The sequence below is a fragment of the Macrotis lagotis genome, chromosome X, assembly GCF_037893015.1.
Source record: "Macrotis lagotis isolate mMagLag1 chromosome X, bilby.v1.9.chrom.fasta, whole genome shotgun sequence".
In the NCBI taxonomy this organism is placed as follows: Eukaryota; Metazoa; Chordata; class Mammalia; order Peramelemorphia; family Peramelidae; genus Macrotis; species Macrotis lagotis.
This window is the reverse complement of record NC_133666.1, coordinates 352,704,824-352,714,663: the sequence shown is the minus strand read 5'-3', so window position 1 is coordinate 352,714,663 and position 9,840 is coordinate 352,704,824. Positions and strand designations below refer to the sequence as shown.

General features: G+C 37.4%; 1 pseudogene; it reads right to left on the bottom strand.

Moving 5' to 3' along the window:
- Positions 1-7,981: 7,981 nt before the first annotated feature.
- LOC141502542 (small ribosomal subunit protein uS2 pseudogene) lies at positions 7,982-8,868 on the bottom strand (annotated as a pseudogene).
- Positions 8,869-9,840: the final 972 nt, after the last annotated feature.

The window sequence follows — 9,840 nt, the reverse complement described above, 5'->3', positions numbered from 1 at the left end:
GTATTTAATCCATACTGTAGCTGAATTCCTAATATTATATACACTTGTAATAAAAAAAATGATAGAAAGCAATACCATTAAAGTGCTTCAGTGTTTTGTTGTATCTGTGGATCTCAACAATGGGGCTATTCCCTCCATTGTGTAGATCACAACCCCTCTACATTTTTCTATCCTGTGCATTTCTTTTCCACATTCTCCCAGATAGCTTTCACAAAAGAGCTATCTATCCACTTTATCAAAGACCTTCATGCACTTGTTTTTTACATTTGAGGGGTACCAGAACAGTATTTAGGCTGTTTGTATTCTTTCATTCTTGATTATGATTGTATCATGTTTCCTCCTTTTCCAATATATTTTTATCAATATGTTTTTCATTTTCATCTTTCACTTTTAGGATTTAAGTGATTACAAGTGATCATGTAATGTGATCCATTTTACTTGTCCATCCAAAGGTCTCTCCATTGATCATAGGATTCCTTGCAATTATGATTCTTTGGATATTATAGCTTACCATGAGTCTCCATCATAGCAATAGCCTCCTCATGGATCTGCCTTCTTCAAGTCTCTTCCCCACTGAAATCATTCTCCATTCTTATCACCAAAGTGATTTCCCTAAAGCATAGGTCCAACCATATCACCCTCTTATTCAGGAAACTCCAGTTTCTCCCTGTCCCCTCCAAGATCAAATACTGAATGTTTTCTTTGGAATTCAAAGTCTTTCATAACCCAATCCCCTCCTATATTTCACATCACTTTCTTACACCTTACTCTCTGAATGACTCTTAGATCCAACATCACTAATCTCTTTGCTGTTCTGTGGACAAGATAGTCCTTCTCTTGACTCCAGGAATTTTTCTGGCTGTCCCTCCTCCCTGGAAAGCTTTCCTCTCTCATCAATGTCTCTTGACTTCCCTGATTTTACTTAAGTGCCAACTAAATTTCTATCTTCTACAGGAAGCCTTTCCCAATTACTTTTAATTTTTGTGCCTCCCCTCTCTTAATTATTTATTTATCTATCTTGCATATAGTGCATGTATATGTACATACGTTCATACATATATATTTGTTTACCTGTTGTCTCCTCCCATTAGATTGTGAGCTCTTTGAGGGCAGGGACTGTCTTTTGTCTCATTTTGTATCCAGTGTCTGCTTCATAGTAAATGCTTAATAAATATTTGTTGACTGAATGGTTGGCCATTTAATATCTTCAGAAGAAGAATAATGTTTAAAAATATAGATTTTTGTGTTGGTGAATAGCATGAAATCATTGAAAGTATATTGCACATTTTCCCGATTGCAATCCAACTATTTACTTCTTCCTAGTTAGTTCTGGACTTGTTTCATTATCCACTGATGATGATTATCTTACATGTGTTTTCTGATGTGCAAACTTAATGTCCTGGACTATTTAACTGCCTGTGCAGCCTGATGAAACATGCATAGAGGTCTGAACCTGCAAATCTTCCTGAGTTCAAATCTTGCCTTACATACTTTCTAGCTGTGGGACCCCAGACAAGTCACTTAACACTATTTGCTTCAGTTTTTTCAACTATAAAATGAGCTGGAGAATGAAATGGCAACCCATTCCAGTATCTTTGCCAAGAAAATCCCAAGTGGGGTTAAGAAAAGTCAAACACGTGGGGCAGCTAGGTGGCATAGTGGATAAAGCACCAGCCCTGGAGTCAGGAGTACCTGGGTTCAAATCTGGCCTCAAACACTTAATAATTACCTAGCTGTGTGGCCTTGGGCAAGCCACTTAACCCTGTTTGCCTTGCAAAAAACTAAAAAAAAAGTCAGACAATTGAAAAATTACTGAACAAGAAATTTAAATTTTTGCCCTAATATGGAAAAGAAATTCCATTTGTTTCAGTTTCCTTGTGTGAATTATTAGATTGATCTCTTTTGAATAATTATGGATATTGAAGAGCCCCTGTAATATTCTGGAGGTTTGATGCAGTCATCATCAATTATCACAAACAGAAGCATCTGACAGATCTTACATCTATAAATTCCTTTTCAATTTTGACTATACAATAGAAACTATACATGGTAGTAACTAACCTTTGGTTAATGTACCATTTTGGTTGTTTGTCTTACTTGATATAATGGGGGCCATGAAACAGATTTCCCTTTATGGCTTCATTTATCATGGTAAATTCTGTGATCTTAATATATGCATATTAAACCCCTTGATAGAAGAGATCCATAAAAGCGCTTATGGTTCAACTGAGTCAAATGCCTATTTTAATCAACAAACAATAAACACAATAGGATCTTGAATTTTTCACACTTTTAGTCAATTGTGTGACTGGAAGAATGTGGTTTGCTGTGGAAAATCACTTGAAAGACTGGTACCTTCTCAAATTAAAAAAAAGTGATTTATTGTTGCCCTCTGTTTTTTACACACCACAGTTATTTCCTGACATTCCACCCACCAAACTTTCCTTTGTAATGTACTCTACTTGAAAGATTTCCTGATTTCTCCCCTCTGTCAATGCCCTACCTCCTTAAACTACTTGGTATTTATTTTATATGCATTTTCTATAAATATATCTGGCACATTATATTACCTTGTAGCATATAAGCTTCCAAGAAGAAGAAAGACCACTTCATTTTATTGTCATTGACTCCTAGCCTACAGCACAAGACCTGTCATAAGTGAGCACACCCATAAAGGCTTATGGATTGAAAAAAAGATATTGTTATGCAAAACCGATCAACAAAATCAGGATATGCAGGATTTTGCACCTAAAGTTGGTAGTTCTCTACTGAAGAAAGACAAAATTTGTTTTATTATAGGCTTCCTAGAACCAAGATTGATCCTCATAGTGAAATTTGCTTGATTATTTTTTGTTATATTATATTTATCTTATTAAAGAAGATATTTATAAAAAAGTACCTGACTCATTGTAGGTGCTATAAATATTATTTCTCTTTTCTTATTATACTAATTGTATATAGTTTTCCTGCCTTTTCTTTCTTTTCTCTGTACACATCCATCCATATTTCTTTTTAGAGTGCTACACTTTTATTTTTTTCACATTACTACAATAGTCTTATTGTAAAAGTAAATATAATCCCCCTCCCCACAAAGAAAAAGAAACCTCAAGAAAAATAAAGTGAGAGAGAAAAAAAGTGTGCTTCAGATTGTTTTGAAATATCATCAGCTCTACCTTTGGGATAGATAGTATTCTTTATCATTATCATAAGTCTATCAGAGAAATTGCTTTAATATTTTTCCCACAGTTACTTTTGCTAGTTATATTTCCCTCCATCCTATTCCTTCCCACCCCCACCATTTATTCTTTTCTCTCTCTCTCACTCTATCCCTCCTCAAAAGTGTATTGAATCTGACTATCCTCTTCTACAATCTTCCCTCTCTTCTGTCACCTATACTCCTCTCCTTTCCCCCATCCCCTTTCTCCCATCTTGTTCCTCTCCTATTTTCCTCTAGAGTAAAATAGATTTCTATTTCTATCCAATTAAGTATATATATATATATAATGTTATTTTCTCTCTCAGCCACTTTTTTTTTAAGATTTTTCAAGGCAATGGGGTTAAGTGGCTTGCCCAAGGCCACACAGCTAGGTAATTATTAAGTGTCTGAGACTGGACTTGAACCCAGGTACTCCTGACTCCAAGGCCGGTGCTCTATCCACTGTGCCACATAGCCGCCCCCTCTCAGCCACTTCTGTTGAAAATGAAGACTTACTCATTGCCCCCTCATTTTCCCCCTTCGACTCCATTGCAAAAGCTTTTTTTTGCTGCTTTTATATGAAAAAACTTACTCCATTATATTTCTCCTTTTTCTCCCAGTACATTCCTTTCTCAACCATTAACTCCATCTTTATAATATATTATACCTTCATATTCAGTTCCCTCCTATGCCTTCTTTGCCTCTCTCTCTCTCTATATATATGTGTGTGTGTGTGTGTGTGTGTGTGTGTGTGTGTGTGTGTGTGTGTGTGTGTTCCTTCTAACTGCTCTAATAAATGAAAAGGTTCATATGAATATTATCAGTATCATCCTCCCCTGCAGGAATACAAGCAGTTCAGCACCATCAAGTCATTCCAAATTTGCCCTTCCCATCCATCCTCTCTCTGTTTCATCAATCTTTCTGTTCAACTCTGGTCATTTGAACAGGAAAATTTCATTGAATACCCCGATTTCATAGAATGTCCACATCTTTTTCCCTGAAAGAGGATATTCAATTTTGCTGGGTGGTTGGTTTTCTTTTGTAATCCAAGCTCTCTTGCCTTCTGGAATATCATATTCCAAGCCCTATGAACTCTTAATGAAGAAGATTTATCAATCTTGTGTTATCCTGACTGTAACTCAACAATATTTGAATTGTTTCTGGTTTCTTGTAAGATTTGCTCCTTAACTTGGGAGTTCTGGGATTTGCTATAATATTCTTGTTTTTATTTTGGTATCTCTTCCAGGAGGTGATGGATGAATTCCCTCAATTCCTATTTCATCCTCTACGATATCAGGACAATTTTCCTGTATTATTTCTTGAAAAAAGAAGTTTAGGCTCTTTTTCTGGTCATGATTTTCAGGTAGCCCAATGATTTTTAAATGACCTCTCTAAATCTGTTTTCCAGGTCAGTTGCTTTTCCAATAAGATATTTCACATTTTTTTCCCCTAGTTTTTCTTTCTTTTGGTTTTGTTTTATTGTTTCTTGATTGCTCACAAAGTCATCAAGTTCCCTTAGTCCATTCTACATTTGAAGGAATTATTTTCTTCAGAGAGCTTTTGTAACTCCTTTTCCATCTGATCAATTCTGCTTTTTAAGACATCTTTCTCCTCATTTTACACTGTTTTTTTCATTTGACTCAGACTGGGTTTTTTTTAAGGTTTTTGCAAGGCAAACGGGGTTAAGTGGTTTGCCCAAGGCCACACAGCTAGGTAATTATTAAGTATCTGAGACCGGACTTGAACCCAGGTACTCCTGACTCCAGGACTGGTGCTTTATCCACTACGCCACCTAGCTGCCCCCAAACTGGTTTTTAAGATGTTATTTTTGTCAGTATTCTTGTGTAATTCCTTCATCAAGCTGCTTACTTGGTTTTCATGATTTTCCTGCATCGCTCATCTATCTTCCCAATTTTTCTTCTACCTCCCTTATTTTTTTGAGCTCTTCCATAATCTGACACCAATTCATATTTTTCTTTGAGGCTTCGGATACAGAAGCTTTGCCTTAATTATCTTCTGAGGATGTATTTTGATCCTTCATAGGACCAAAATAATTGTCCATGGTCAATTTTTTCCCTTCTGTTGTTTGCTCATTTCCCCAACCTATGACTTGATTTTTACTTTTTGTTAAAGGGGAACTCTGCTTCCAGAGTGGAGGACTCACTGTCCCAAACTTTTGAGGATTTTGCAGCTATTTTCAGGGATACTCCCAGGAACCTCAATTCCTCCAAGATCTTATGAGAAACTCTAACTGTTCTCTTGCCTGTGCTCTGGTATGTGGATGACCACAAGCATATCCCCCTGCCCTGGAGCTGTGAGGAGGTTCCCTACTCCATCCCTACTCCATTATGGCAATAAACTTCCTTTTTTCCTGAGACTGGGGCCAAGACTGTGACCTGTACCTGAATATGGGCAGAATCCTAAGTCAGGGATAACAGAGAGAGAGAGAGAGAGAGAGAGAGAGAGAGAGAGAGAGAGAGATCTGTATTCTCCCCTGACCCTCTCACAGTCTGTGGGCTGAGTGCTCTGGAAGCAGCTTCTGGGTGGTTCCCTGCCCAGTGGCTCTGCCAGACTACTTCTCGTTCCTGGGACTGGACTGGGACTGTTCCTGGAAGGCTGGAGTTGGCAGCCAGCATAGCTCTGACTGTGCCACTGACTCTTTCTAATCTGGTATAACAGAGCTTTCCCTTGGATTTTCCAAATTGTCTTGGGTAGGAAAATATTTCTGTGGGCTCTGTCACTCTAGAATTTGATTAGAGTCATTGTTTAGAGGTATTTGGAGTAGTCTTGGGGACAACCACTGGGAATTCCTGCCTTTACTCTGTCATCCTGGCTCACCCTCCCCCATATTTCTTTAAATTCCTTCTATTTATTAATTTTTACAAGAGTATTCCATTACATTTGCACATAGTTCAATAGTATCCTACATTTATATAACACATTTTTGTTCAGTCATTTCCTACTCATATTTTCATTAATGATACCTTTAATATGTGTATAGATCATATTCATAAAGGTTTTCCAGGAATGAAAAAGTAAACCTATGAGTTGAGACTTTCTATGATTTATCCTCAATCTTTGATCTCTTCCCTTTCTTAAGATAAAATTTTCCTTCACTGCTTCAGGATTAGGCTAAATCATCCACTTCCCTATGTCCCCAAGCCCTCAAGCACTCTTTGATCTGATGACATTGGTCTCCTTGCTATTTCTTGAATAAGACACTCCATTTCCAGGCTCTGACCCCTCCCCAGTCCTGAAAGTTTTCCCTCCTCATCTCTATTCCTCAGCTTCCCTAGTTTTTTTCAAATTTTAGCTAACATTCCAATTTCTGCAATAAGTTTTTCTCCAGTTCTCCTTAGCCTTAGTGTTTTTCCTCTGTTGAGTATTTTTAGTTTTCCCTCTATACAACTTGTTTGTACACAGATTTTTGCATGTTATCTCCCTCATCTGACTATGAGATCTTTTGCCTTTCTTTGTATCCCAAGTATACAATCCTTGGCAGATAATAGGTGCTCATATGTTTTCTTTTAACTAAACAACTGACTTAAATGCACATGGTTTGATCTAGGTTCTTGAATTATTAAGTGTTAAGTGTTATTTCTACTTCTGATTACAATACCAGTTTTTAAAAAGAAAAACAACAAAGTTGTATTGAAATATTTCTTAAAATTCTAGTTTTTTAGGAAAAGAAGATTTAATTAGAGAATAATGGTGATGGAAAATTTTGATTACTTTAAAAGATTTTACTTGTTAAATATCTAATTTCTTTTGGAAAATCGTGACTTTCTTTCCTTCCAGGTATATAAATACAACTATATTATATTAGTCATGATTATGGTCTCTTTTGGGGGGCTCATAAATGAAATGAACAGAAGGAGAGAAAGAAAGATTTTTTTTCTGAGTTCAAAAATCTATATTCTGAGTTCCTGTGCAGAATTATGCTGAAGTTTCCTCCACATTTCCCTTTTAAGGATGACTGTGTTCTAGTGACACAGAGCCCCAGAACACTAGTGGGACCAGAGATCTGTTAAAAGATGTCAGCATGTCCTTTTTAGTCAATCTGTGTTCTCAGGAACATGACCCCATTCAAAGTGGTACAAAGGGAGACTGGCTTCTCTTTCAGAAGAAAAAGTAAACTCTTAAGACTTGTCGAATTAGAATAACAGCTCCTTTTATGACTTTGACTACCTTTTGAAGGCTGGTATTATCATTAAGGTAAGCAAAGAAATCATAGCTACTATGCTTTTGGAGAAAGAGAATGGTTTAGCACATGTACAAATATTTGAAGACTCCCACAATTTAAAGAGCTTGTTAGCCTAGGGAAGGGGCAATTCCTCATGTTACTTGATTAAATGTGTTGGTCTCCTAAATATATTGGAATGCTAGAATTCCTACCATATTTTGACTTTGGGCAAAGCAGAACTACCAACATAATTACTTAATTTTGTTTTAGAGAGAGAAATATCTAAAGGGAACCTTTAAAAGATAGGCAATTATATAATTTTTAGATTGGTAATAAATATATTAATCTAATATAACTTGAACTGCCAAGCATGGTCCATGGACCACCAGTAGAATCCTTAGCTCAATAATATACAAATCTATCTATAATGACTTATAAGCAACAAAAATACAACCCTAAAGAGTACTCCTAAAAATATAAGGTATGAATACTCCTATAAATGGGCATGTAACTAGCATATATTTCTTTTTTTTTTTTTTAAGAAACCAATGTTTATTTTCCATCAGCATTTTTACAACACTATTAGAGCATCTGGGTAAAACTTAGGACCACTCTGTGGTAGTTCCTACCCATTCAGTGGCCTGAGTAGTAGGAGCTGCAGACCAGTCCTCAGTAGCAGGCTGAGCACTCCAATCTTCAGTAGGGAACTGCTGAATGGGCACAGATGGCACCTGGATGCCCTCAGACCAATCAGCCACCTCTGGCTGAGCAGTAGTGAATTCTGGGGCAGGTGCAGTCCATTCACCCTGAAATTCCTCCTTTGTCACTGCCTTCTCAGCTGCAGCCTGCTCTTCCTTTTCAATCTCTGGATCTCTGTAGAAGTAAAGATCAGGCATGACCTCCCATGGGTGCTCATGGGAGATGGTACCACGCATCCGCAGGACTTCTTGGGCCAGCATCCACCACATCAGACCCACTAAGTGAACTCCCTTGTTATTACATGGAATGGCAATATCCACATAGTGAAGTGGGGAGTCTGTGTTGCACAGTGCAATGGTTGGAAGGTTAACATATGATGCTTCAGTCAAAGGCTGATGATCTGCATGAGGATCAGTGACCACCAAGGAGTGAGGCTCCCCGAAAGCTGCCTGGATCTGGTTAGTGAAGGTGCCTGGGGTGAAGCATCCAGCAATAGGTGTGGCGCCAGTGGCAGCAGCAAATTTCAGAACAGCTCTGTGGCCAATGTTCCTGGATGAGATGACACTAACATCAGCTGGATTTTCAATGGCAACAGTGGCATGAGGTGCCAGCAGAAGCTTTTCCCAAGTTCTCTTCAAATTAATGATATAGATGCCATCACTCTCTTCCTTTTGTAGATATATTGTTCCATCTGGAAGTCCAAATTGGTGCCACCCAAATGGGTGCCTGCTGCAAGGAATTTGAAGACATCCTCCTCCTTCATCTGCAAGACATCCAGGGCTCCAGACATTGTGAAAGTTTCCCTTGAAAGTTACGACGGAAACCGTGAACAATGCCGTATGGACCCCTCTTTTGGGCAGCGGGAAAGCAAGAAGAGTATATTTCTTAAGCTCAATAAGTTCTATCTAGTTTCCATAAGAAGAAAGTCCACTTAAACATTAAAATTTTATAGTGGAATTTTTTGCAATAATAAAGAATTAGAAACAAAGTAGATATCCATCAATGATAGAGGAATATGATTAAAATAGAGAAGAATGAGCAGATCTTTAAGAACTGGCACAGAATGGAGTAATCTGCACCAAGAAAACAAAATATACAATGCTCACAACAATATAAATGGAAAGAATAATCGTGTACAAAAGAAGCATCCTCAAAGTGAAAGTTACAAAATTATAAAGAACAAGAATGATTGGAAATAGAAAGGTGGAGAGGGGTCTAGAAATATTGCACAATGAACATTTTTCATGCTTTTTCATGCATTGATCAACTATTCATATTTTTCCTCTTTATTTTTGTCTTAAAATATTTTTTATGGAATGACTTTCAGTGCTGAGGAAGAAGAGGAATCCTAGGGAAAACTGATGATTAAAAAAAGATATCAGTAAAACCTTATTAAAAGAAGAAAATATAGCAGAAATCAGAGATAATTTAGGGCGGGTAATTTGACTACTGTGCTTCCACCTCCTCAATGCCAAAAGAAAACTTTGTGGAGTTGATTAGGTTAACAAGACTTGGAACTAAAATTACTTTCCTAAGGAAATGATAGCTATGAGAACTTCATTTGCCCCAGACCTTGGGTCTTGCTTCCAATCCAGCCTTCACAGAATCATCTGGGAGAGGGAGTAACACCCCCACAAACTATCAATGACTTTCCATTCACAGACCAGGTGAACCAATGTGGCTAAAGCAGCAAGACACTCTAGGAAAGAGTCAGAAATGTTTAACCACCACCAGCACCTTGACCAACATTTCCCCTCAGATT